This window comes from Notamacropus eugenii, chromosome 3 (genome assembly GCF_028372415.1).
Source record: "Notamacropus eugenii isolate mMacEug1 chromosome 3, mMacEug1.pri_v2, whole genome shotgun sequence".
Classification (NCBI taxonomy): Eukaryota; Metazoa; Chordata; class Mammalia; order Diprotodontia; family Macropodidae; genus Notamacropus; species Notamacropus eugenii.
Genome location: NC_092874.1, coordinates 449849540 through 449857068, shown reverse-complemented (window position 1 = coordinate 449857068; position 7529 = coordinate 449849540).

The window sequence follows — 7529 nt, the reverse complement described above, 5'->3', positions numbered from 1 at the left end:
TCCCAAAGAGATCATAAAAAAGGAAAAAAAGACCTACATGTACAAAAATATTTATGGCAGCTCTTTTTGTGGTGACAAAGAATTGAAATTGAGGGAATGTCCATCAGTTGGGCAATGGCTCAACAAGTTCTGGTATATGAATGTAATGGAATACTATCGTGCTATAAAAATGATGAGCTGGCAGATTTCAGAAAAAAAAAACTGGAAAGACTTACATGAACTGTTGCTGAGTGGAGTGAGAAGAACTAGAAAAACATTTTACACAGTAATAGCAGCACTGTGTGATGATTGACTATGACTGACTTAGCTTTTCTCAGTAATACAATGATCCAAGACAATTCCAGCACTCTTTGCATCTGAATGCAGATAGAAACATACTATTCTCACTTTTTGTGGCTTTCCCCTTTTTCCTGCTTCTTCTTTCGCGGCATGGCTAATGCAGAAATTTGTGTACATGGTTGTACATGTATAACCTATAATAGATTACTTTCCATTTGAGGGAGGGGGATGGGAGGAAGAAAAAAATTTGAAGCTCAAAATCTTATAAAAAATGAATGTTGAAAACTATCTTTATATGTAATTGGAAAAAATAAAATACTATTTATCCTACCCCTCCAAAAAGATCGCAATTTTCCTGCAAATATAACCCTTACCAAAAAAAAGGAAAAAAAAGAGACTTATTTAAAGATTTGGGGACCCTGGATCACAGACACTTATAATGCTTATTAATAATGTAATAAATGGCAGTAGGCTGTTTCTAAGATCTTCTTCAAGGTGGAATTCTGAAAAACAGAGGCATTGTTCCACAATCATTACTTGGCTATTGAGGGAAAGATATCTAGTCAAACATTGCCTGGTTTTCTCCAAAGGGTCTTTCTTGGCACCGCATTGAGGCACGGATAGTTTTCCCTTCCCTGGGAAGCAGACAACTTGGGTCCTGATAGTACAGCTGACATATGTAGTATTCTCAGATTTGCAAAGGGCTTTACACACATCATATTGTTACATCCTGAATGTCACTCTGAGAACCAGGTACCCCAGTATCCACCCCAAACCCTCCTGATGCTAAGTCCAATGTGTTTCCCATCCCCACCCCATGCTGCCCTTCTTGAATCATGCAATAATTCAGTTCTACTGTCTCTCACAGTGACCACAAGCAGTGTTCCCAGTTTCATTGATTTGAGTACTTTCTTTCATCTTTATACTGCTTCCTGCATTCTCTGGGTTGCTGGATGCAGCTAGCTTTTGAAAGATCTACTCTTTCTGGTTCTTGCTGAGGAATTTAAAGAGATCACTTACAGCAGAAGATTTGAGAGATAAGGCGGAACAGTCTCATCTTCCAGGTCATGTGTGACATGCTACAGCTGGGCTCACCTCCTGTCTCATTATCAGGGTGCATTTCAGGAGAGGAGGTGATTCTCCATCAGGGAGATAAAGCGATCAGAGGAGGTGGGTGGCCACAAGCCACTCAAGTTACTTTCCTTCCCTGGGCCACCCAATAGGATAAGATCTTATCAGATCTCAGTTCTTGTTCCTTTAAATCCAATACCCTTACAGGGTACAAGTGGTTAGAAAGGCCTACTAAGGACAGGAAGAGAATACTACTTATAACTTATAACTCTCCTTGATAGCTTTTGATTTTGTTTTGCTCTGTTAAATCCCTCATTTGTCAGGTAATATGGTCTTGTGTGGGGGTAATTAATCTGTGATCCATGAACTTTATTTTTCTTTCCATTCATCCATCCGTCCATCCATCCATCCATCCATCCATCTATCCATCCATCCATCCATCCATCACTAATAAATCTACAGATACATTGATATATCTGTACATCTCTCTCTCTTTCTCTCTCTCTGTCTGTTTGTCTCTAGATAGGTGTTTGTGATCCAAGGCCCCAAATATTTAAATAGGTCTTTTTTCTTTTTGGTAAGGTTTATATTTGCAGGAAGTTGCAATCTTTTTACCCAACCTCTGCAGAACTGACACCTGATCTCATCTTTCCTCTCTTAGTCCTAATATTGTCCAAGCCTATATGAAAGACTTCTCGACAGCATGGATCTGAGATCTTTCTATCAGCCTTCCCTCCAAGATTTGGAGCTTACCTAGAGTCAGTGAAAATGATAGTGGGACTCCTCACGGCTCAGGTAATTTAAAAAAATCTGTCTAGAGATAGATATTTGTACTTCAATATAATTGGCTTCCTTGGTAATCCTATGCATACTATTTTATACACTTAAAAACATTATTCTGAGCTGGGCCCATAGGTTCCATCATCCTGCCAAAGGGATCCATGAAACATAAAAGGTGAGAAAGTTCAGTGACATAGTGAATAGAAGTCTAGGCTTGGAGTCAGGAAGGACTGAGTTCAAACGTGGCCTCTAATAGTTAGATGTGTGAGCTTGGGTGGGCAAGTCACTCAATCTCTACCTGCCTCAGTGTACTCAAATGAAAACTGGGGATAATAATAGCAAGTCCCTCCCAGGGTTGTTGTAACGATCAAATGAGATATTTTACAGGCATTTCCTATAGTACCTGGCACACAGTATGTGTTATATAAGTGCTGGCTAGTATTATTATTAGATGAGCCCCTGCTCTGGTGAAACAAGCACTGGACCAGGAGTCACAGCATTTGGCTTCGGGCTCCTACTCTGTCTCTTGCTCACATTCCAAGGTTTCAGTGGAATGGAAGATCCATGGTGGCAGGAGTGTTTTATATTTACCTATTCCTAACACAATAAATATAATTATCTATATTTGCTAATAATTTAATATTTGATGTTTGTTAAAATAAATTGAATTTCAATACCCACTAGTTCTACTGCAGCTGCTTTCAAGGTCACCAGCACCTTCCTTCTCCCTAAATCTTTTTTTTCTGTCCTCATGCTCCTTGATCTTTCTCTAGCATGAGATCCTGCTGACCACTCCCTCCTTGAGAACCTTTTTTTCCCTCCACTTCCATGAAACTGCTTTCTCCTGTGCTACCCTCTGTCCACTGCTTCCTGTTCCCCACCCCTTACATACGGGCATACCCTCATGGCTCTGTCTGGGGTACTTTCATTTTCCCTCTTCCCTTGGTGTTCTCATTCATTCTTCTTGTTTCAATCATTTTATGTAGGTGATTCCCAAATCTAGATTTTTGCCCCCAGTCATCATTCAGAATTCTGGTCCCACTTGCTATATTTTTCATCAGAATGGCTTGCTGTCACCTTAATCTCAAGATATCCCATTTGGATTTAGCCTTCATATCAAATTACCCTTATCTTTAATCCCCCCCGGCTCGTAACTTCAAATCATCTTTGATTTTCGCCTTCTCCCACACCCCACACATACAATCGGTGTCTAATTCTGCCTTCACAATTTTTCTTATATCCATTGCCTCCCTTTCCATCCCTCAGTGGAAAAGCATATTCTACTAAGCCCTCATCTCTTCTTTCCTAGATTATTCCAGTAGCCTCCAAATTGGTCTCCTGGTTTCCATTCTATCCTCTCCAATCTCTGCTTCACTAATGCTTCTACTCAAATATCTTCCATGGTTCCCCATTGACTACTGAATAAAGCACAAAGTCGTGATACTGGTAAAGGAGCTCCTCCAAAATCTGGCTCTACCTTAACCTTTCCATCCTTATTTCGACACTCCTACCCTTCACATTCTCTAGATCCCAGCTAAAACTGGACCATCCTCTTCCTTATTCTCCTTCAGCTCTCCACGTAGCAAATCCCTTTGCCCAGGCTGCTCTCATTCCTGGGAAGGGCTATTTTTCTTCTTCACCTTTGAAGACTCTTTCATCCTTTGAATTTATCTCTGCTGCCACATTCTCCATTATAATGTTTCTGGTTTTCACTACTCTATCCCAACTGAAAGCAACCTCTCCTTCCTCAAAGAACTTTCCCTGCATCTCTCCTTCCAACCTAATCAGTTTCCTTTATAATTATTTGTGCATGGTCATTTCTCCCCTATTATAAATAATGTTTTAAAGAACAGGGTCTGTTGTGTTTACATCTGCATCTGAATGTAAACTTACAAGTCCAGATGGGTTCATTCTTCGTACTCATCTTATCAGAGAACCCAGCCCATGGCAGGCCCTTAAAAAATACTGTTAGTTGACTGAAATCACAGGATCTCTGCTGACTTTTTGGCTTTGGGTCTAGTTTTCACTTAATGTCTGTATGTGGCTGTGAGGGTCATTTTTATCTCTTCTAGGCTTCGGGTCCTCGTTCACAAAACGAGTGGTTGAGTCAGGTTATTCCTCAACTGCCTTCTCTCTAATTTTGTGGTTGTATTTCATGGTGGATGATGGGGAGGACAGAGAATAACGTGTGAAGTGGAGTGAGCAAAATTCTCTTGAATTTCATTTAAGACATAAACTCCTCAAGGACAGATATGATTTATGTTGTTCTTAAATCTCCAGCATTAGGCAGAACGTTTAATGTACAGTAGATACCTGCACTGGATAGAACTCCAGGCCTGGAATCAGAAAACCTCACCTTCCTGAGCTCAAATTTGGCCTGAGACACTTCCTAGGTGGGTGACCCTGGGCAAGCCAGTTAACTCTGCCTCAGCTTCCTTATCTGTAGAATGAGCTGGTGCCAAGAAAACCCCCATTGGGGTCAAGAAGAGCAAGATATGACCCAAGAATGACAATGAAAACAATTACAAATAAACACTTGATTGGCTGCTTAGAACTGGCATGGAAAGAACACAAGAATAGGCGCTCAGGGTCTATGCAGCATGAGTCAGAAGCCCAAGCCCAGATTTTAAAAGCCATTTAAACTGCTGAAATAATACAATTATTTCTTGGGGGGGAGCACCCAAATGACTCATAGTCATAGCTTAGGAGGATGAGTTGAAGGAACTCTAGAGACTTGGCCTGGAGAAGACAGAAGGGTGGGGTGGGATGGCATGGGGGTGGGCAGAATAATTGATTTAAAATATTTTAAGAGTTTTCACATGGAAAACACTCAAGACTTATCCTACTTAGGCGGTGCTTAATAAATGTGGTTGAATTGAATCCCTTTTAGTGATATATGAATAAATCAAAGTCCTACTATTCGAAATAACTAATAGGAAAGTTTCAGCAATCAATCAGTAGGAAGGGAGAAAGGGAGAATTTTATTTTGGAAGGTTGGGATGATCCAGGTGCCTCTAAAATCAAACCTGGTGGGTACCCATGGTACATTCTGTTAACATTAAAACCTTATCTACTATTGTCTTGCAAGGCACTGAGGAGCAGAGTGGAGGGAGGTCTGGGCCTGATGATTCCCAGGAATGGGACTGCTACATAAAGTCCAGAGTACTTGGGGCAATCTTGTGACTCAGCTTATCAATCAAAACCTGCAAGGTAATTCAATCATAATGATTTTGTAAAGGATACATAGTTTGCAAAATTTGCTTGTATGTTTGTATGTGTATGTGTGTGTATTTACATCTGTCCAGTGTGTTGTAATAGAAAGTGTAAACTTTGAACTCAAAGGGCCTAAGTTCACATCCTAAGGCAGAAATCTAAACTTCTCTGGGACTCAGTTTACTGATCTCTAAAATGAGGAGGTAGGATGAGATGGCCTTTAAGGTCATTTCCAGCATTAGGTCTATGAGTATGCTATTTCCCTCTTTGAATGCAAACCCCTTTGAGGGCAGCTACTGTTCCACTTTTGCCTTTCTGTCCTTGACACCAAGCACAGAGCCTGCCACATAGCAGATGTTTAATAAATGACTGTTGGATTGAATTACAGAGTGATTAGAGTGCCCTTAATGGTACGTACATTTATCTTATTATTAAAAGATGAGCAGAGATCAGGTGATCAGTTAAAAAAAAGTGAAATGGAGTTCTGGGCAAATCTCATTCCCGTGTAGAGCTTGTATTGTCAGAACTAGTTGAATCTAGAAACTCAAGGAAAAAAATCCATTAATTTTAGCGGGAAATTGAAATGGAACTGAGAGCAAAATCGTGATGAGGAATCCCTATTTCCTCAAAAGTGAAGGCTGCTGTCATTGTGACAAGATGAATTGCATCTTATCTTTGTTTAGTGACTTCTTTCTAATTAAGTCTCCATTTCACATAAATGTGTAATATAAAGATGTTGTTGAAAACCAATGGGACACACCAACTAAAGAGAGACTTAAATTCCTTCTGGCAAGCTGTACTGGCTTCCCGGCACATGGGCAATTTTTCTAGCAAGTATCCCATAACCTATTTCTAAAGGCCACAAGCCGATAATTATATTGGATTAATTTACATACTTTCAGTTGATAATCCTAATTGGTTCTCAAACCAACAATCTCTAGGCAATATGGAGTTGGACTTGTCTTTTCTGTGATCCCTAACACACATGATCACAAGTTTGAGATGTTTTCTGGTTGCAATTCATTCTCATTTATAAACAGGCGCTCATGTTGGGTAATTGTGTATTGACTTGAACATTAGTTTGCTAATAAAAATTTTGTTTTCATATATCAATCATTAACAGCTATGATCAGTGGTGAGTGCTAGCATTCTCTACTTTATTAGAGAACTGAAGTAACTACCCAAATATCCTCAGTGTACAATGGACCTTTTGCTCCATGGGGGTATTAGTATACTGTTGAATGCACTGTGAAATATAAAACGTGATAATCACTGAGTACAACAGATAAAGTAATAGCCTTGGGGGCAAGAAGACCTGAATTCAAATTGGGTCTCAGAGACTTACTGGCTATGTGGCTCTGGACAGTCACTTAAACTGTCTGTATCAGTTTCCTCAACTGTACAACGGGGCAGAATAATAGCACCCATCTTCCAGGGTTCTTATGAGGATCAGATGCGATATGCGTTAAGTATAAAAATGCTCTGAGTACAGTGTCTGACATTTGGTAGGCATGACATAAATGTTTATTTCCTTCTTCTAGTGAAAATCTCCTTTCAGGTGGCAACCCTCTGCTTTTTTCCATTCATTCTCATAATTCTCCTCTTCCAAGGGAAGTCTCAATTCAAAGTATTTTAGGGAACAAGAGGCCCTCATCACTAAACTACTAGAGAAGAGTAAATCTTGGGGTTCTATGAAGCATTACCGAGCAGGACATCCACATTCCAAGATCCAAAGAAAGAAAGGCTTCTCTTGGGAGCACAATATCAGATTCTATTGTAATCTGAGCTTAGCGCTCTCTTCTGACTTAAGTGGGGCTTTTAAAACCCCAGTCCGTAAACCACAGTTCAACTAGATGAACCAAGAGGGGCTCTTTAGCATGCGGCTTAGGATGTAATTAAGAGTCAAAATTTAATGGCCTTGTTTAGAAAAAGGAGATAAATCCAGGCTTTAATAGAGAAGAATGAAGTATTTTAAATGCAGGCTTTCACGAAGTGATCTTATTAGAATGTGTAGCTACTGCGAGAAAGTGTCAAATTTGGGTCCCTTAAGGAAGCATATGATTATGGCCAACACAAAGTCTCTGGCTATGAAAATGCAACAGTATTCTGAGAAATTTTTTCAAAATTTCAGTCAGTTCAGTGAAAAAATAAAAAAAGACCAGGAGACCATAAAATTATTTGTATTT